The 22,097-nt window shown below is 39.6% G+C and overlaps 1 protein-coding gene across 1 annotated transcript in view; it reads left to right on the plus strand.

Moving 5' to 3' along the window:
• The window catches only part of LOC140712565 (uncharacterized), a 257,990-nt gene that overhangs the window by 96,572 nt on the left and 139,321 nt on the right, over window positions 1-22,097 (plus strand). The gene's annotated exons all lie outside the window — the stretch shown is intronic.

A 22,097-nucleotide genomic window follows, 5' to 3' on the forward strand; every position in this document is an offset into this window, starting at 1 on the left:
TAGTTATAGTGAAGTAAACTCTTTGTTCTCCATCCCTGACATTAAAACAATAAAGAAAAATATGCTTTGGTGCTAATCCTTGAATTGATCTTTTAAATGTCTCTCTAATTGAAGTAAGAAAGGTATTAACCCTGGGGAAAATGTCATGGACAACAAAACATTCTTGGCTTTGCAGTTCACAGGATGTGTTGGTACCAATTATAGCATTTTTTTTTTCCCCAACAGAGTTGAATGTAGTGGAAGCCAAAGGACTCTACCAACTCAATGTGCTTTTTCAACACATTAACTGAGCCAGTAGAATTCATTTCAAGTTCATTTCTGCATGGATCATTTACAGTGTTAATTTGTGGGTTTGGATGATGACTGCTTTTTTTAAATTCTTTTTTTTGTTTCACAGTTATTGGTCACAAAATGAGTTAATTAATTTTGCCACTTAATGGTTGCTATACTTTTCTTTCTGTCTTTCTTTCTTCAGCAATGACTGTTTTTTGTCATCGTTTGCTGGACTAGATCAGGTCTCCCTCTATGATTTTTTTAAAGACCTCAGTGCACACAGCTGCTTTGGCAAGTCAGGAATCAAACTGACAGCCTATTGGAAAGGCATACCCCGTCACAAGTCTAAAGAGACACAGAGTGACAGTTCACAGGCGCGGGTGCAAGGCCTGCCTCTCAATCTTCTTCAGCTGGCTAGGATCTTGGCTGATGCAGGGCGCCCATGCCAGACGGCAGAGAGCCTGAAGTAACAAAAACAGGCCCAGTGAGGTAATTAGGACTGACAGAATGTTTGCCTATCCACAGACTTCTTTGCAACAGGCAGCCAAATTTAATATATCCTATGAGAGTCTGAATACACACGGTTTTTGCTGTGTCCCTGTTGAGATCCTTAAACTTTCATGATTATTTTGTTTTATTTTTGCCACAGATTTCTCAATCTACTCTTTTTTTCTGGATTTGTGGCCCAAAGCGTGTCACAGCAATCATCTTGTTTCCTTTTCTCTTGTGTTAAAACTCATCATGAACCATGAAGCCCGAAAACACATGAGGTAATGCAGACTCGATTAGAGCTGAAGAGGCGAGAGTGCTATTGGATGTCTTTGAGGCGTTATTCGCAATCAATGTTTTTAGCTGCTATTATTGCTGTACCTGCTGCTAAATGAGAAGGGCAGTCTTCAAACTTTGGTTCAGGTTTTTCAAAGTGTGCAGTTAGCTGGCGACATAGAATCTAATCAAAGATGTGCTGAGCAGATCTCAGAAATAAAGGGCAAGTACGAATTTTCAAGAGGAATAGCCTGGGTAAAGGACAATGCTATTTCTACCAGTAGCAAGAGGCAGGCCATATGACATTCTCTCTGTTTATCCTTCCCCCATCTTCACTATGAGAAGGTAATTTAGATTTTAATAAATTTCCAGAAATACAAGCTTACTGGGCCACCCTGGTATTATTGTGTGTGTGTGTGTGTGTGTGTTCTTTTTTGTAAGTTCAGGGTTATTTTTACCCATCAAAATAATGTAGGATTAGAATCTAGGATATGATCTTAAATGGCCAGGAATATGGAACTCAGGCAGAACTGGAATCTGATTTATTTCAAAAGGGGGAGGGGTCTGTAGTAGTGGAATTATTTTTTCTTAGTTCTATTGATGACCACATTTATGCCAGAAAAAGAATGTATCTGTCATAAACATGTGGCAAATAAACTTCAGAATAGTGAGAGGTTTGGGGGAGCCATCTGATACTTAGCAGATGTTCATGCAGAAAAGTGGCTGTATAGAGCTAAAACTTTTCAGAGTGGTTTATTCAACAGCCATTTCTTTTACTTCTTTTCACAGTAAGTTAATTTGGTTCAGCAATCAGATGGGCATGTCACCAGGAGAGTCTAGCCCCTTCCACATCCCCAAGGAAGTGATTTGGATAAATCTAACCCTGTCATGATAAGCCCATCCACCTTACCATTGTTCAGTTTGGAAATAGTGCACGTGATATTGTCCTGGACAATGAGTACATACATATCTGTTGCAGAGGCTTGGGAGAAAGATGCTTTGATCTTTAAAATAGTCTCAGGAGAAAGTTTAGCTGCTTAGCTATCTCTAGTTAAATTAGGGTGCGGAGAAGATGCTGGATCTTCTGAATCTATCCTGTAATTAAGGAAGTAGAGGACCAAGACAGCATGTTGAAGATGGCAGAGTGGACAAGCAAAATATGGCTAACTTGAGGATGTCACTGCAGAAGCAAAATAACCAACCCCACAACCACTCTGCCTCCCAGCTTCTTGTTACATCAGACAACAAATTTCCTGATGTTTTAAACATATTTAGTTGGGTTTTCTTCATCTTTTCTTTCTGTCTTTTTTTTTTTTTTTTGCCAAAACGGATGCAAATATTACTAGAGATAAATTATATATTCCATAGTTAAAATCAAATCAGAAACCTACAAATATAATCACCAGTCTGTTTTCTTAAAGTTAATTAATTCAGTTGACACTGGTCTAGAGATACTCATTCATGAATTCATTCAATAAACAGTTATTGAGCCTTTATTATGAGCCAAGAACTGAGGATAGAGTCATAAACCAAATCAACATTGTTGTTCCTTTCATGGAATTTATAATCTAGCAAGAAGTAAAGATGTTGAACAAGTGTAGTTAGCGTAAAATACCTTGTGGGTTCAATGATGACTTGACCTGCAAGCATTAGCATCTAGCATTTCAGGATGCACACTCAGCCAAAGCGATTACAGCCACGGCTAAAGGTCAAAGAGAATCTGGCCTCCCTGTAATTGTACTGCAGCGATTGCTAGGCTTCGCAGATGGAGCTGTGGGGTGATAAGAGGAGAGTGGTCACTAGGTATGCAGTTTCATACTTTCTTCTGTTCAGTTTACTAATTTACAGCACTTTCTTTCATGTGACTTTTTATTTATTTATTTATTTATTTATTTATTTATTTATTTATTTATTATTATTATACTTTAAGTTGTAGGGTACATGTGCATAACGTGCAGGTTTGTTACATATGTATACTTGTGCCATGTTGGTGTGCTGCACCCATCAACTCGTCATTTACATCAGGTATAACTCCCAATGCAATCCCTCCCCCCTCCCCCCCCCCGATAGGCCCTGGTGTGTGATGTTCCCCTTCCCGAGTCCAAGTGATCTCATTGTTCAGTTCCCACCTATGAGTGAGAACATGCGGTGTTTGGTTTTCTGTTCTTGTGATAGTTTGCTACGAATGATGGTTTCCAGCTGCATCCATGTCCCTACAAAGGACACAAACTCATCCTTTTTTATGGCTGCAGAGTATTCCATGGTGTATATGTGCCACATTTTCTTAATCCAATCTGTCACTGATGGACATTTGGGTTGATTCCAAGTCTTTGCTATTGTGAAAAGTGCTGCAATAAACATATGTGTGCATGTGTCTTTATAGCAGCATAATTTATAATCCTTTGGGTATATACCCAGTAATGGGATGGCTGGGTCATATGGTACATCTAGTTCTAGATCCTTGAGGAATCGCCATACTGTTTTCCATAATGGTTGAACTAGTTTACAATCCCACCAACAGTGTAAAAGTGTTCCTGTTTCTCCACATCCTCTCCAGCACCTGTTGTTTCCTGACTTTTGAATGATCGCCATTCTAACTGGTGTGAGATGGTATCTCATTGTGGTTTTGATTTGCATTTCTTTGATGGCCAGTGATGATGAGCATTTTTTCATGTGTCTGTTGGCTGTATGAATGTCTTCTTTTGAGAAATGTCTGTTCATATCCTTTGCCCACTTTTGGATGGGGTTGTTTGTTTTTTTCTTGTAAATTTGTTTGAGTTCTTTGTAGGTTCTGGATATTAGCCCTTTGTCAGATGAGTAGATTGCAAAAATTTTCTCCCATTCTGTAGGTTGCCTGTTCACTCTGATGGTAGTTTCTCTTGCTGTGCAGAAGCTCTTTAGTTTAATGAGATCCCATTTGTCAATTTTGGCTTTTGCTGCCGTTGCTTTTGGTGTTTTAGACATGAAGTCTTTGCCCATGCCTATGTCCTGAATGGTACTATCTAGGTTTTCCTCTAGGATTTTTATGGTACTAGGTCTAACATTTAAGTCTCTAATCCATCTTGAATTAATTTTCGTATAAGGAGTAAGGAAAGGATCCAGTTTCAGCTTTCTACTTATGGCTAGCCAATTATCCCAGCACCATTTATTAAATAGGGAATCCTTTCCCCATTTCTTGTTTCTCTCAGGTTTGTCAAAGATCAGATGGCTGTAGATGTGTGGTATTATTTCTGAGGACTCTGTTCTGTTCCATTGGTCTATATCTCTGTTTTGGTACCAGTACCATGCTGTTTTGGTTACTGTAGCCTTGTAGTATAGTTTGAAGTCAGGTAGCGTGATGCCTCCAGCTTTGTTCTTTTGACTTAGGATTGTCTTGGAGATGCGGGCTCTTTTTTGGTTCCATATGAACTTTAAAGCAGTTTTTTCCAATTCTGTGAAGAAACTCATTGGTAGCTTGATGGGAATGGCATTGAATCTATAAATTACCTTGGGCAGTATGGCCATTTTCACGATATTGATTCTTCCTATCCATGAGCATGGTATGTTCTTCCATTTGTTTGTATCCTCTTTTATTTCACTGAGCAGTGGTTTGTAGTTCTCCTTGAAGAGGTCCTTTACATCCCTTGTAAGTTGGATTCCTAGGTATTTTATTCTCTTTGAAGCAATTGTGAATGGAAGTTCATTCCTGATTTGGCTCTCTGTTTGTCTGTTACTGGTGTATAAGAATGCTTGTGATTTTTGCACATTAATTTTGTATCCTGAGACTTTGCTGAAGTTGCTTATCAGCTTAAGGAGATTTTGGGCTGAGACAATGGGGTTTTCTAAATATACAATCATGTCATCTGCAAACAGGGACAATTTGACTTCTTCTTTTCCTAACTGAATCCCCTTGATTTCTTTCTCTTGCCTGATTGCCCTAGCCAGAACTTCCAACACTATGTTGAATAGGAGTGGTGAGAGAGGGCATCCCTGTCTTGTGCCAGTTTTCAAAGGGAATTTTTCCAGTTTTTGCCCATTCAGTATGATATTGGCTGTGGGTTTGTCATAAATAGCTCTTATGATTTTGAGGTACGTTCCATCAATACCGAATTTATTGAGCGTTTTTAGCATGAAGGGCTGTTGAATTTTGTCAAAAGCCTTTTCTGCATCTATTGAGATAATGATGTGGTTCTTGTCTTTGGTTCTGTTTATATGCTGGATTATGTTTATTGATTTGTGAATGTTGAACCAGCCTTGCATCCCAGGGATGAAGCCCACTTGATCATGGTGGATAAGCTTTTTGATGTGTTGCTGAATCCGGTTTGCCAGTATTTTATTGAGGATTTTTGCATCGATGTTCATCAGGGATATTGGTCTAAAATTCTCTTTTTTTGTTGTGTCTCTGCCAGGCTTTGGTATCAGGATGATGTTGGCCTCATAAAATGAGTTAGGGAGGATTCCCTCTTTTTCTATTGATTGGAATAGTTTCAGAAGGAATGGTACCAACTCCTCCTTGTACCTCTGGTAGAATTCAGCTGTGAATCCACCTGGTCCTGGACTGTTTTTGGTTGGTAGGCTATTAATTATTGCCTCAATTTCAGAGCCTGCTATTGGTCTATTCAGGGATTCAACTTCTTCCTGGTTTAGTCTTGGAAGAGTGTAAGTGTCCAGGAAATTATCCATTTCTTCTAGATTTTCCAGTTTATTTGCGTAGAGGTGTTTATAGTATTCTCTGATGGTAGTTTGTATTTCTGTGGGGTCGGTGGTGATATCCCCTTTATCATTTTTAATTGCGTCGATTTGATTCTTCTCTCTTTTCTTCTTTATTAGTCTTGCTAGTGGTCTGTCAATTTTGTTGATCTTTTCAAAAAACCAACTCCTGGATTCATTGATTTTTTGGAGGGTTTTTTGTGTCTCTATCTCCTTCAGTTCTGCTCTGATCTTAGTTATTTCTTGCCTTCTGCTAGCTTTCGAATGTGTTTGCTCTTGCTTCTCTAGTTCTTTTAAGTGCGATGTTAGAGTGTCAATTTTAGATCTTTCCTGCTTTCTCTTGTGGGCATTTAGTGCTATAAATTTCCCTCTACACACTGCTTTAAATGTGTCCCAGAGATTCTGGTACGTTGTATCTTTGTTCTCATTGGTTTCAAAGAACATCTTTATTTCTGCCTTCATTTCGTTATGTACCCAGTAGTCATTCAGGAGCAGGTTGTTCAGTTTCCATGTAGTTGAGCGGTTTTGATTGAGTTTCTTAGTCCTGAGTTCTAATTTGATTGCACTATGGTCTGAGAGACAGTTTGTTATAATTTCTGTTCTTGTACATTTGCTGAGGAGTGCTTTACTTCCAATTACGTGGTCAATTTTGGAGTAAGTACGATGTGGTGCTGAGAAGAATGTATATTGTGTTGATTTGGGGTGGAGAGTTCTATAGATGTCTATTAGGTCTGCTTGCTGCAGAGATGAGTTCAACTCCTGGATATCCTTGTTAACTTTCTGTCTCGTTGATCTGTCTAATGTTGACAGTGGAGTGTTGACGTCTCCCATTATTATTGTATTGGAGTCTAAGTCTCTTTGTAAGTCTCTAAGGACTTGCTTTATGAATCTGGGTGCTCCTGTATTGGGTGCATATATATATAGGATAGTTAGCTCTTCCTGTTGAATTGATCCCTTTACCATTATGTAATGGCCTTCTTTGTCTCTTTTGATCTTTGATGGTTTAAAGTCTGTTTTATCAGAGACCAGTATTGCAACCCCCGCTTTTTTTTGTTCTCCATTTGCTTGGTAAATCTTCCTCCATCCCTTTATTTTGAGCCTATGTATGTCTCTGCGTGTGAGATGGGTCTCCTGAATACAGCAGACTGATGGGTCTTGACTCTTTATCCAGTTTGCCAGTCTGTGTCTTTTAATTGGAGCATTTAGTCCATTTACATTTAAGGTTAAGATTGTTATGTGTGAACTTGATCCTGCCATGATGATATTAACTGGTTATTTTGCTCGTTAGTTGATGCAGTTTCTTCCTAGCCTTGATGGTCTTTACATTTTGGCATGTTTTTGCAATGGCTGGTACCGGTTGTTCCTTTCCATGTTTAGTGCTTCCTTCAGGGTCTCTTGTAAGGCAGGCCTAGTGGTGACAAAATCTCTAAGCATTTGCTTATCTGTAAAGGATTTTATTTCTCCTTCACTTATGAAACTTAGTTTGGCTGGATATAAAATTCTGGGTTTAAAATTCTTTTCTTTAAGAATGTTGAATATTGGCCCCCACTCTCTTCTGGCTTGGAGAGTTTCTGCGGAGAGATCTGCTGTTAGTCTGATGGGCTTCCCTTTGTGGGTAACCCGACCTTTCTCTCTGGCTGCCCTTAAGATTTTTTCCTTTATTTCAACTTTGGTGAATCTGGCAATTATGTGTCTTGGAGTTGCTCTTCTCGAGGAGTATCTTTGTGGCGTTCTCTGTATTTCCTGGATTTGAATGTTGGCCTGCCCTACTAGGTTGGGGAAATTCTCCTGGATGATATCCTGAAGAGTGTTTTCCAACTTGGTTCCATTTTCCCCCTCACTTTCAGGCACCCCAATCAGACGTAGATTTGGTCTTTTTACATAATCCCATACTTCTTGCAGGCTTTGTTCATTTCTTTTTCTTCTTTTTTCTTTTGGTTTCTCTTCTCGCTTCATTTCATTCATTTGATCCTCCATCGCTGACATTCTTTCTTCCAGTTGATCGAGTCGGTTACTGAAGCTTGTGCATTTGTCACGTATTTCTCGTGTCATGGTTTTCATCTCTTTCATTTCGTTTATGACCTTCTCTGCATTAATTACTCTAGCCATCAATTCTTCCACTTTTTTTTCAAGATTTTTAGTTTCTTTGCGCTGGGTACTTAATTCCTTCTTTAGCTCTGAGAAATTTGATGGACTGAAGCCTTCTTCTCTCATCTCGTCGAAGTCATTCTCCGTCCAGCTTTGATCCATTGCTGGCGATGAGCTGCGCTCCTTTGCCGGGGGAGATGCGCTCTTATTTTTTGAATTTCCAGCTTTTCTGCCCTGCTTTTTCCCCATCTTTGTGGTTTTATCTGCCTCTGGTCTTTGATGATGGTGATGTACTGATGGAGTTTTGGTGTAGGTGTCCTTCCTGTTTGATAGTTTTCCTTCTAACAGTCAGGACCCTCAGCTGTAGGTCTGTTGGAGATTGCTTGAGGTCCACTCCAGACCCTGTTTGCCTGGGTATCAGCAGCAGAGGCTGCAGAAGATAGAATATTTCTGAACAGTGAGTGTACCTGTCTGATTCTTGCTTTGGAAGCTTCCTCTCAGGGGTGTACTCCACCCTGTGAGGTGTGGGGTGTCAAGACTGCCCCTAGTGGGGGATGTCTCCCAGTTAGGCTACTCAGGGGTCAGGGACCCACTTGAGCAGGGAGTCTGTCCCTTCTCAGATCTCAACCTCCGTGTTGGGAGATCCACTGCTCTCTTCAAAGCTGTCAGACAGAGTCGTTTGGGTCTGCAGAGCTTTCTGCTGCGTTTGTTATTGTTTACTGTGCCCTGTCCCCAGAGGTGGAGTCTACAGAGACAGGCAGGTTTCCTTGAGCTGCTGTGAGCTCCACCCAGTTCGAGCTTCCCAGCAGCTTTGTTTACCTACTTAAGCCTCAGCAATGGCGGGCGCCCCTCCCCCCGCCTCGCTGCTGCCTTGCCGGTAGATCACAGACTGCTGTGCTAGCGATGAGGGAGGCTCCGTGGGTGTGGGACCCTCCCGGCCAGGTGTGGGATATGATCTCCTGGTGTGCCTGTTTGCTTAAAGCGCAGTATTGGGGTGGGAGTTACCCGATTTTCCAGGTGTTGTGTGTCTCTGTTCCCCTGGCTAGGAAAAGGGATTCCCTTCCCCCTTGCGCTTCCCAGGTGATGCAATGCCTCGCCCTGCTTCAGCTCTCGCTGGTTGGGCTGCAGCAGCTGACCAGCACCGATCGTCCGGCACTCCTCAGTGAGATGAACCCAGTACCTCAGTTGAAAATGCAGAAATCACCGGTCTTCTGTGTCGCTCGCGCTGGGAGTTGGAGATTGGAGCTGTTCCTATTTGGCCATCTTGCTCCGCCCCGCCTTTTCTTTTTAATACTTTAAGTTCTAGGGTACATGTGCGTAATGTGCAGGTTTGTTACATATGTATACTGGTGCCATGTTGCTGTGCTGCACCCATCAACTCATCAGCACCCATCAACTCGTCATTTACATCAGGTATAACTCCCAATGCAATCCCTCCCCCTTCCCCCCTCCCCGTGATAGGCCCCTGTGTGTGATGTTCCCCTTCCCGAGTCCAAGTGATCTCATTGTTCAGTTCCCACCTATGAGTGAGAACATGCGGTGTTTGGTTTTCTGTTCTTGTGATAGTTTGCTGAGAATGATGGTTTCCAGCTGCATCCATGTCCCTACAAAGGACACAAACTCATCCTTTTTTATGGCTGCATAGTATTCCATGGTGTATATGTGCCACATTTTCTTAATCCAGTCTGTCACTGATGGACATTTGGGTTGATTCCAAGTCTTTGCTTTGTGAATAGTGCTGCAATAAACATACGTGTGCATGTGTCTTTATAGCAGTGTGATTTATAATCCTTTGGGTATATACCCAGTAATGGGATGGCTGGGTCATATGGTACTTCTAGTTCTCGATCCTTGAGGAATCGCCATACTGTTTTTCATAATGGTTGAACTAGTTTACAATCCCACCAACAGTGTAAAAGTGTTCCTATTTCTCCACATCCTCTCCAGCACCTGTTGTTTCCTGACTTTTTAATGTTTGCCATTCTAACTGGTGTGAGATGGTATCTCATTGTGGTTTTGATTTGCATTTCTCTGATGGCCAGTGATGATGAGCATTTTTTCATGTGTCTGTTGGCTGTATGAATGTCTTCTTTTGAGAAATGTCTGTTCATATCCTTTGCCCACTTTTGGATGGGGTTGTTTGTTTTTTTCTTGTAAATTTGTTTGAGTTCTTTGTAGGTTCTGGATATTAGCCCTTTGTCTGATGAGTAGATTGTAAAAATTTTCTCCCATTCTGTAGGTTGCCTGTTCACTCTGATGGTAGTTTCTTTTGCTGTGCAGAAGCTCTTTAGTTTAATTAGATCTCATTTGTCAATTTTGGCTTTTGCTGCTGTTGCTTTTGGTGTTTTAGACATGAAGTCCTTGCCCAGGCCTATGTCCTGCATGGTATTACCTGGGTTTTCTTCTAGGATTTTTATAGTATTAGGTCTAACATTTAAGTCTGTAATCCATCTTGAATTAATTTTCGTATAAGGAGTAAGGAAAGGATCCAGTTTCAGCTTTCTACTTATGGCTAGCCAATTATCATGTGCCATTTTTGCCCTTTGGACTGGTTAATTGGTGGTAAAACAATAAAAATCAAAATGTATTGATATAAAGATATAAATGCAATTCCCAGGAAACAGTATGTCAAGTACAGGAATATTTACCTCTAGTTATTCCTAATTAGTATTTGGGAGAGACCATGAGCCAGATGTTAAGTAGGTACTGTTCTTCACTAGTCAGGCTTTTTTTTTTTTTTTCCTGAAACTTTTCCCACTCATGGCCTCTTATTCCAGTCTGCATACATTTATTGACATTTTGCTGTGCCCTGGGAATGCATTGAATAAGCCAGACACAAATATAGGAGTCTCCTTTTTATTCTTGAAGAGTTTAATTTTAAATTAAGAGCACAGGTTTGGGAGACGGACAGGGGGTTTTGAATACTGGCTCTGCCACTGATTGTGAGGTCTCAGGTAAGTCAAGAGATCCGTTTGACTTTAGACTCTTTTTATGCAAAATTATCAATAATTATAGCACCCATCACACAGGTGTTTATAGGGATTCCATGAGATAATGCAGGCAAAGCATTTAGCTGAGTGTCTGGCGCATGACAATTTTTCAGTAAATGGCAACCCTACTCAGAGCTTAAGTACGTGCACAAGCAAGTGTAACAAGCTAGCAGGCAGTACACACCATAAGATGCAGAGGAAAAAATGCTGCATGAATTCAGAGGAAGGAGCCTCTGAAAAGAGGATGGGGAGGTGCCATTTGACTTGGGTTATTCCAGTCCTACTTTGACATTGGCTTTCCTTTTGGTAGTGGTTCACCTTCTGTGAGAAGCCTACTCTACAGGTTTTCAGGGGCAGACTCAATCTTGATGAGGACCAGATCTTCTTTGTTCCCTGTTCACACCACTGACTCTAAGAAGTCACTCCCTGAAAACCAGCCCTCGGCACCGTGCAGAGATGGAAATATGACAGAGCAATCTATCTCCACTTAGTAGTGAAGTAGTGAAAGTAGCAGTAGTAGTGACATAGTGAAAAATACCACTTGTTTTCTCCTGGATTGCTCCACAGATAGTGCCAGATCCAAACCTGTGATTTCAAAGAACTATGTGATATGAGCTGTGTAACAGGTTATTTTGTTTTTCTAGGCTTAATTCAATCATATTTAAATAGAGACACTGGACTACACAATCTACTGAGGAGACACTATGGCAAGGACTAAATGGAATGCAGTACATAATTGCTTAGCACAGTGCTTTGAACATAGCAGTCACTCAGAGGGTATCATCTAAATTTTTATAATAGGTTCTACAATACTATTGTATCAGCTTGCTATTGCTGCTAAGTTACAAGTTACCATAAACTTTATGGCCTTAAACAACACAAATTTGTCATCTTATATTTGTGTAGATTAGAATATGGGTCTCAGGCCAGGCGTGGTGGCTCACGCCTGTAATCCCAGCACTTTGGGAAGCTGAGGCAGGTGGATCACTTGAGGTCAGAAGTTCAAGACCAGCCTGGCCAACATAACAAAACTTCATCTCTATTAAAAATACAAAAATTAGCCGGGCATGGTGGCGCACGCCTGTAATCCCAGCTTCACTGGAGGCTGAGGCAGGAGAATCACTTGGAACCCGGGAGGTGGAGGTTGTCGTGAGCTGAGAACATGCCACTGCACTCCAGCGTGGGTGATAGAGCAAGACTCCGTCTCAAAAAATAAAAAAATGAAAAATAGAGTACGGGTCTCAGAAAGCTATGATCATGGAGTTGACAGAGCCTGTGTTCCTTTATGGAGATTCTAGAGAAGGATCTGTTTCCCAGTTATTTGGGTCATTGGCAGCATTCATTTTCTTGTGGTTGTAGAAAGAAAATCCCTTTGTCCTTGTGTGCTGTCAGCTGAGGGCCTTTCTCAGCTTGGAGGAGACACCCGCATTCCTTGGCTCTTACATCCCTTCCTTCATCTTCAAAGCCAGCACCATGGGTTGAATTCTTTTGCTTCCAATCTCTCTCTCTTCTGTCTTGCCTCTTAACTCAGCCTAGAAAAGTTCTCTGCTTTTGAGGACTGATGAGTTTGGACTGGATCCATCCAAATAATCCAAGATAGTCTCTCCATTCCAAAATTTGTATTCTTACTTATAGCCACAAGTCCCTTTGCCATGGAAGATGTCCACTGGGGCATGACCATCTTTGGGGAAGGGGCATTACTCTGCCTTCACACTGATCTTTTCACATTAAGGGAAGCACTTTATGATGAGACCTTTTACTGTTTCATCTTGGAGTGCTCATTTTCTATTTCATTTTTTATCCCCAGAGCATCCAACATTTTGACAGATCTTTGTTTCCATGCAACAGTCTTCATAGCTGACTTCTCTTTTCATGCACGAATGCCTTTTCTTTATTTCAACTTTTCCTTTCCTTTCCCTTCAAACCAATAATTTTCATACTTACCTAATCTGTGATTACAGATATCATTTCCATATCTGTTATATTTAGCTTTTGTTTCTACTTTTCCTCCAACTGGTATTGTTACCTTCCTTTTTTTTCCATTTTCATTAGTGTATGGCTTCTGCATTTTAGGCTCTTGAAAATAGTCATTATTTTAAGTTAAACAGAAATGGATTGAGAAGAAGAGAAGAAATTCAATAATTTAGGAAATGTTCTGCTTTCCAGGAATATATTATTTTATTAAGTTTTCATTATAAGTTTTTCATTACACTTAATAGCTATTCATTGTAACAATTAATGCAATATCAAATGTGTGATCAAATATATAATAAGTACTCCTCAACCTTAGCTAATCACGTGCCCATGAAAGTTAACAGTTTGTGCATCCTGTGTCTACTTCTACCTCTTTCTCTATGTAAATATAACTGTATACAAATACAAAGACCTTTTTCTTTTTCATTTACTGTAGTAGATTGTATTATATCCTTCCAAAATTCACATGTTGACATTTTAGCCTTCAGTACCACGGAATGTAACCTTATTTGGAAATAGAGTTGTAGATATAATTAGTTAAGATGAGGTCACTAGGCTGGGTGCTAATTCAATGTGATTGTATCATTATATAAAGAGGAAATTAGGACACAGAGATGTATACTCAGGGAGAGCGCTCTGTGAAGGTGAAGGCAGAGATTAGGGTGATACTTCCGTAAACCAAGGAATGCCAAGCTTGCCAGTAGACCTCCAGAGGCCAGGCAAGAGGCATGGAACAGATCCTCTTTCACAGTCGTTAGAAGGAACAAACCCTGCTAACACCTTGGTCTTGGATTTATAGCCTCCAGAACAATGAGACAATGCATTTCTCTTGTTAAACCACTCCATTTGTGGTACCTTGTTAAGGTAACCCTAGCAGACTAATATATCTGCTTTCCAAATATAGGGTCATATTGTAGAAATTGTCTTATGATATGTGTTGTTCACTTTAACATGTCATGAGCATCTCTTTAGATCGTGTATTTTAAACAAGGGAATTGCCATGCTGTGAACAGGAAAGTGGAATGTGGGGCTGGAGCTACTCAAGGCCCCCTTCCTTGGAACAGGCTGGGTCCGGGAAGCTGTAGAAGTCGTGGAGTAGTTCTGGCTATGGGATGTGACCAACATGCGTGCTGGCATGGTGGGCAGGGACTCAGGGCAGCTCTTCACTGGGTAACTCCTGGAAGCCCCTCAAATACCAGCATGCACAGAGCTTTACTGTAGGAGAAAAACATTTTCTCCCCCAGTCTGTGTGATATGAATAACATAAGCACTGGCTGAATAGCTAGGTCTCTGTTAAGTTTTAGGAAATAAAAACAAATTCAAACAAATAAGCAACCACATTTGAAGAGTGGAGGAGTTTCCACACTCTAGGAATTTCTTTGACTTTCTGGTGCTTCACATAAAACTCTATTTTTCCCTTTTTATTCCCTCAATATATTGTGTATGGGAGAAAATTCATTACATGAGGCTTTGTGATGCTCGTAACTTCTCAACTATGGATCTGGTTTTCTGTAGGGAAGGAGAGAAAGGTCTTTTAAGGAGACTAGTGCCAAGAGGCTAAGGGAACATTGAATGTGCCAGTGCCTGAGCCAAACTAAGCCTTTTGCATTTTGTAAAGTTTGCAAGCCCAGTTTGCAAAATCTGGGCTTATGTTAATTGTCTTTCTTACATGATCAACCTATAATAATGGGAAAACAGAAAATAAGTAATAATTTGTGCAACGTTAGAGTAATTCTTATTTCATCTCTGAAATTATGTAACTATAGAATTTTTATTTCTTGGCTCACTTAGTCCATGGAGATGTAATTTCATGGCCAGCTCTGAGGAAATTAAGGAAGGTTTTGGAGTAAGCACAATTTCAAGGAACCAATTTAGCCGTTTTGCTTGGTGCTTAGAATTTGAGAGTGACACATGAGCCATAAATTCAACTTGGGCTGATTAAATATCTGCTGTTATGGGATAAACTCTGAAAGAAAAAATAATTATTTCCGTAGCGAAATATAGAGGTGAAGGAAGGTGTATGAGTGAAGGAGTATGATAGAAACTTTCAGACAAAGGAATTCTATTTTGCCTTAAAAGAACCTAATAATTAGAGAACCCAATAGTATAAAATCCACCACGGGAAAATTTGAGGTTGCCATGTAATTCAGTCTTCCATTTTCCCACATATTTCATTCCCTTTACTTGATCTGTGAAAGTCAAATGAGGTTGGAGTAGGGGAAAGTGGAGATACTTGGGTTTCATCATTTCTAAGATTACTAGTATTCTCTGCTTTTATATTTAACATTTAAGTACATTAAATGTGTTTTTTATAATATTTGAGAGAATGTGGAAACTTAGTCCACAATAGCTTTTTCTTCCAAATCCACAAGCATTAAGTTAATATAGGCTAATGGCTATAACAAATAGCCCCAATGTTTAAGTGGGTTAATATACAAGAAGTTTATTTTTCTTTTGTTTCATAGTTCTATATGAATCAGTGTAGAGCTTTGCTCCATGTGGTCACTCAAGGACCCAGGCTCATTCCTTTGTGTGGCTCCACCATTTTCTAGGGGCTCGTCGTCTTCTGCATTCAGCTGCACATATAGGGAGAGTGATGGAATGTGGAGAAGGCATATTCACTCTTAACTGCTGTGCCTTGGAGGTGATGCACTTCACTTCTACTTACATTGCATGGCCTGGAACTCAGTTCAATGATTTTCTCTAATTTCAAAAGAGGTAGGAATATAGTCTGACAGCAGGACCAGAAGAAAATACCCTCTGCCACAATATGCAGTAATTTTCAAATAAATATAAAGGAGTGAAAGGAACCTGACATTAAAGACAATATAAGATATATTTAATATTTAGATTTTACAGTGATTATTGTTATGAATATGAAGTCTCTTTGTACAATAGGTTCATTCATTTATTTATTCATCAAATATTTACTGAGTGTCTGCTGTGTGCCACTGTGCTAGGCACTGCTCCAGCGTGAGCCAGATGGTCATAGTTCCTAAATTCATCAAGCTAACAGTTTAATGGCAGAGACATATGCTAATTAATGTATAATTTCAAACTATCCAGATGCACTTTTGTGGTAGTTCTGGGTAGCACAATGCCACATGAAGAATGTTCTCTTGATTTCCCTTTAAATATCTTTGTCACTTCTCATCATAATTTCTCAGTTATTTAATTAATTTTATATTTCTCTATTGCCATTTCTTCCATTTCTCCAGACTCAATCATTTTCAGAGTATGTAGTAGATGATTGTCATTCCCTAGGGATTATTAGTGGAAATGGAGAGTTGGCTTTACTTGGAGTTGCGTTTGAGCCAATTGTGTCATTTTATACCCTTTGATAAGTATTTTTAAATGAAAATCCTTTTACTCTATTCCCTTTATAACTCTTACTGTGAACATATAAAAAATATTCTATTCTGTAATTTGGGCCTCTTCTTGCACAAAACAACCTTAAGAGGTGAATAACTCAAACTGCTGGGACAGCCTACTGGTGATTCTGGCAGAACAAAGCCTATCTGGGAACGGGCCAGTCAGCCTCCTACCCTAGCACAGGTGCTAAGAAGCCTCACATGACTGCATCTGCCCTAGACACAATCCGCCACAACTGCTGTAGGTGAGGTTTACTCAAGGAATACCCCAGTGTGAGAAGGGATTCAAGGGCATTTTTCCACAGCCCATAACTCTACTGTCTGATTTCACTATTAGAACAGGGAAGGTTGTATTAGTCCAGTTAGGTATACAAGTTCGGGAATGGGCTAGCAGTTCAGGTGCCTAGTACCTTTTATTTTTGGAGGTACCCAGATATGAAGAGACATCCCCAGGTAACTATATAATAAGGGAAAGATTGCCTTTTCTTGCAGACTCTTCCTGACTGTGTCCAGGCTCCCCAGGGTGAAGGGGCTTGGGATGTGGGTGGAAGCATCTGTAATGTTGAGTTCAAAATTAATCGACTCTCTCGAGGTCCCAGCAGCCTGGAGGCAAAATTGGAATCTACGAAGATTGCTAGATAATCTTCTCTCTGGGACCAAATGAGAAACTAAATTTACAATAATAATCCCAAGAGCCTTTGATCCTTTGTACAATTGGAATCACCATAGAATAAAAAAAATTAAATATTAAGAGTTCAGTGACCTCAAACTTTGCTGACGTTCTCAGCTGACACTGAGTTCAAGCAAAATAAGCAAACCTTAGAAAAAAGAAGCCCTCTGCAAAAGTGACCTTAAGATGGTGGTGACCTCTCCTTTTTCAGAAAAGCTAGAAATGAATGAAACTATAGCTTAACTATTAACATTTCATCATGAGCTTTGTCTCTTTGACATATGGGAATTATCATTTATGAAAAGATGCCCATCTGTAAGGAATGAGATAGATTATCTGTGGAATATTAAAGGTGATAAGACTATGTCTGGTATTAATGGAAACATTTTTGGGCTACATCTCATCTCCAGAGAAATAACTTTTTTTCTGTAGCTTCTAGAGTTGCAACTTACTTTTATTACATATATGGGGACATACACACGCACAGACACACATAATATATTTAAGTGAGGGAAATGGGAATTCCAGTACCTGGGGTGTTTAAAAGATGTTTCCAATAAAAAATTTAAATTCCTTAGATGCTTCTTAGGTATTTTTGGGAAAATCAATCACGTGGTAAATGGCTTCATACTGGAATAATATAATAGTTGGCAACTTGCAACTATTTCTGTCAAAAATGAAATGATAAATGTTTTCTATTGGAATTTTTTTTGTTGCAAGGGATTTTTTATTTTCTTTTTGTGAAGAATAGCCTCTCTAAAATCTAAAGTAAAATTCAGAATAAAATCTTTCTGAGTGCGAAGAGACTAAATTTTACTTGGTATAAATATGATTGCTGTTTTTGTTTAAACAAGACTATTAAAATCTATGTCCAGTATTACTGGGGCCCTAAAGTTGTGATTTTTGCTCAGATTATAGATTATTATCATCATCAACAATTGGGACATTAAAGGGAGAAAAATGGAGAAGGCAAATGCAGGGTTTGTTTTTTGTGTTTTGTTTTCTTAATTTTTTATTTAGCATAATTAAGTCCTCTCTGGTTTCATTAATGTTTCCTTTTTTTTTTTAAGCACATGTTATATGATTTTAAGATTTGTTAAAAAATTTTGTTACTTAGATGATTTTGAAAAATTGTTTGCTATCACTATTCCTACTAGATGTGTTATTTGTGGGCCTATAGAAGACATTACGTAAACAAAAATCTGATATGATCTATGATGTGTGTGTGTATGTAATGTGTGTTTGTGGGTATGTATGTGTGCGTGTGTGTGTGTGTATGTGTGTGTGATTTCTGGTAGCTAAAGCCCAAAAGTGGAAAATTTAATTTTTATATTTATTGATATCCATTGGCTGCCAGGTGGATGGCCAAGTCTTTTGAATTATAAACTTTTGTATGTAAGTTACAATAAACTATAGAGCTTTTTCTCAAATTGCTCAATATTTAGGTTTTCTGCTTGCTGGTTTAGTCAACAGAAAATCTAGTCAGAAAGGTCACAGAGGCTCCTAAAGTGGACCAAGGAACCTCTGTCCTAAACCCTGAAAGTGAGTCTGCACATGAAACCTGCCCCTCCATCAGGCACCGAGTTTCCTCAGACTCAGAAAGGCGTCCATTTTCAGTCAGCCCCTTGAAGGAAGCAGTGCAGTAGTCTCTGGCTTTAGAGCTGAAGGCCTGGTTTTGAGAATTGCATCAACATTTTTATTATTTACATATTTTAGAAAATATACTTATTTTTAGTTCTTTTCAATTGAATAAAACTTTCCATAAACCATAGATAATGATAACTTACTGCACAGAATTTTATTAGGAATGCATGAAACAAAGGTGGTAAACATATTATAAAGTTCTCCAAAGATGCTAGATGTTGTTTTGTTTTGTTTTGTTTTGTTTTAAAATGTAGTATCACCTCTTCATTGGCCCTGTTTGGTTTCTATTCATTTACTCAGCAGAGATATATTGAATTTCTACTCAGTGGCAGACCCTGAGCAGGTCCTGGGTTGTGGTGGCCACCCCCAACCCAGAGCTAATGGTCCAGGGGGAAATCTGACTGTAAAGAAACACATTAGTCAATACATAGTCACACCTGGTGATAGAAGATGAGGTGGAAAAGTGATCAGTTTTAGGAGAGAGTGTAATAGAGACTTAATTTGGCTTGTGAGTCAGGGAAGGCCTGTTTGAGGAACTGACATTGCATTTGATGTTGGATTATAAGGAAGCCTTGGGTGGATGAAGAGCAGGCAGAATGTCTTCTCACTGGAGGAAACATCAAGTGCTATTACTCTGGGATGGAAAGCAAGTTTAAAAGGCTGAAGGGATACAGAGGCAGCCAGGCAGGAGTGGCTGAAGCATAGTGAATTAGAGGGGGCTCGGGGGTTGAATGACAAAGGATAAATCTGCAAAGACAGTCATAGTCTAGACCATATTAAAGATTTGGGTTTTATTGCAAATTCAGCTGGAGGCCATTACAATATCTGGAGCAGGTGAGTAGCACAAGCTGATTTATGTTTAAAAGAGTATAAGCCCTAAATATAAGCCATAACATCAGCCATGCTGTAATACAGATTATTTAGTAGCTTAATGACTCTTGTAGAAATATAGATACTCATCATAAACATTCAAACGATTTACAAAAGTCCACAAAGGAAGGCAAAATAAATTGTGAATACCAGGCCAGGCGCAATGGCACATGCCTGTAATCCCAGCACTTTGTGAGGCTGAGGCGGGTAGATTACTTGCGTCCAAGAGTTCGAGACCTGCCTGGCCAACATGGCAAAAACAAATCTCTACTAAAATTCCAAAAATTAGCCAGGTGTGATGGTATATGCCTGTAATCCCACCTACTTGGGAGGCTGAGGCAAGAGTATCTCTTGAACCCAGGAGGCAGAGACTGCAGTGAGCCAAGATCATGCACTGCACTCCCACCTGGGCAACACAGTGAGACTCTGTCTAAAAAAAAAAAAAAAAAATCATTGTGAATCCCATCATTCAGAGAAAATCACTGGTAACATTTGCACACATGCTTACAATTTTATATTCGGATGATCAAAATTATATTGTTTTATTCTCCACTGACCTGAATAAAAACTCCACGTATTGTGGTCTTATTTCCATGACAACAGTGAGGTACATCAATATGTCTGATGGATGCTTAGCTGTGAATTACTCTAATTGGTTTAGTCAATTCCCTATTGATGACTTTCAGCTTTATCCTATTTGTTGCTAATATACTGATGTGGTGAAGCATCCTTGTGCCTCTTTTGTGCGTGGATATAGTTCGTGTATGCAATTATCTAATTAAAGCAAACATCTAAAAGGGAAAATGCTGGATTAAGGAACTTGTGCATTTGAGGTTTTCATGCCTGTTGCCAGTCATCTGGAATTTACTTTAGGAAATCATGTGAAGAAGAATCAGATATTTTTCTTCTGTAGATGAAGAGTCAACTGTCTTATTCACTGAAAAAGTAGGGTGCAATTTTACAGCAACACAATTATCAATTTTACTCTTTGCAAATTTAAGACTTCTTTCATTCATTTTCTCTGTGTACAGGTCCATTTTTATCACTGGACTATAAGCTTCTTGCAATCGTAGTAATGTATGCTTTAGGTCAATCCCAAACTCCCATCCCAGCTTGGACTACTTGACAGTTGTAGAACCAAAGGCAATGGATTATTAGAGTAGCTGTAATTTATCTTTAAGATACTTCAGCATAGATGATACCATGGATACCACGTGTGAATGAGTGTGAATTGGTTTTAATCCATGCTTAGTTAACATTTAAAATATTATAATTCAGAGTACACACCAGAGGGATGCTTAGTTAGCATGTGAAAAACTGTAGTCGGAATTTCACTTTCTGAAGGCCTTGGCTACAAGCCTTCAACTACCACTATCTCAATTCACATTAGAGTGTTTTCAATTAATATAATAATGTAGAAATTCTATTCCATTGGTGAAACAGATAAACAGATACTGTAGTAGATATGTGGATAGGTATGCTGTGAGATATATGAGAGCCCTCTGGCACATTTACCCTCAATGCACACTTAGAGGCACTTGGGTCCTCCAGTTCTTCTCTGTGCCTTCCACTGTTGAGAATTCCTGATCCAAACCTGATGCACCCGATGAAAATAGAAGCTTAGTTGAATCCTGTTTCTGTGGTATTGCCTTACTGGTCTGGAGTGGCTCTTTCATGCAAAGCCCACTCTTAAGAGTCTAATGGGTTCAGAGTTGGGACAAGATCAATCTTCCAATAACAGGTTTTACAATGGTTTCTGTAGCCATTTGGTAATAACTGTTTGGAAGGATTGCTGAATTTGGTCTGAGACTTGCTTTGTTTGTACCATATGGTAACCTGGAATAAGATATCCACTAGAAAGAATCTACTGGCTGTGCAGATCAATTCACAATGCTGGGAATACCTTGAAAGTCTCTTTCTCTCTTTTTATGGAAACATTCAGCCAGGGGACTTTCAGCAACTCAAAACTGCTGAGCCCCTTTGTAGCCTTGGGCAGCCAGTTGGCTGAACTGAGGTTGGTCACAAAACTCTCCCTGTGCCCCTTTCTTCTTAAAATAAAAAGCTCATACCGAAAATCATGGCAGGTATGCAAATATTACTACAGTTTTTACAGGGAGATGCGATTTTAAGTCACAGGCAGTTTAGGCAAGCTTCCCTTTAAACACTGTTCTCTCTTGCCGGTCTTGTCTCCACCCTCTCTCTTCCCTTTCTCATTTTCCATTGACTGTTTGATTTTCTTTCCACTTTCCTACTTTTCTAAGGCCTCAAAAATCCCATTTATTTATGGTCCACACCCTTGCAGCAAAACTAAATTGTTGCTCATAAATGCCCATTGGAACCATGGAACTATTCTTGTGTGAAAGAGCAGAACTAGAGTTATTTCATTATTTCCCCTCAGGCAAGAAATTTCTGAACGATAGAGCGTTCATTCCTCACGCAGGGCATGTTTTGCCCAGAATTTTGCTTCATCGCCGCTCAGCCCACCATGAAGCCCACTTATGTTGCCTCCTCACATCTTAGGGCAACTAAAGCCTGTTTAGCAGTGTTGAAAATGGGGCAAAGGAAATATGTACCGCAGGAGTGTGTTCCAGGGAGGGGAAGTATTTCCTAGAGCATAGAGTCTGCGTTCCACTTTCTTCAGAGTGGTGTCAGCAAACGATCCAGAGTGTGAAAAAGACATTTTGTATGATGTTTACAGGGCCCCTGGATGCACCTTTTTTTTTTTTTTTTTAAAGGGGTATGAGCTTATCTGTCCTTAAGATC

This window comes from Chlorocebus sabaeus, chromosome 10, assembly GCF_047675955.1.
Source record: "Chlorocebus sabaeus isolate Y175 chromosome 10, mChlSab1.0.hap1, whole genome shotgun sequence".
NCBI lineage: Eukaryota > Metazoa > Chordata > Mammalia > Primates > Cercopithecidae > Chlorocebus > Chlorocebus sabaeus.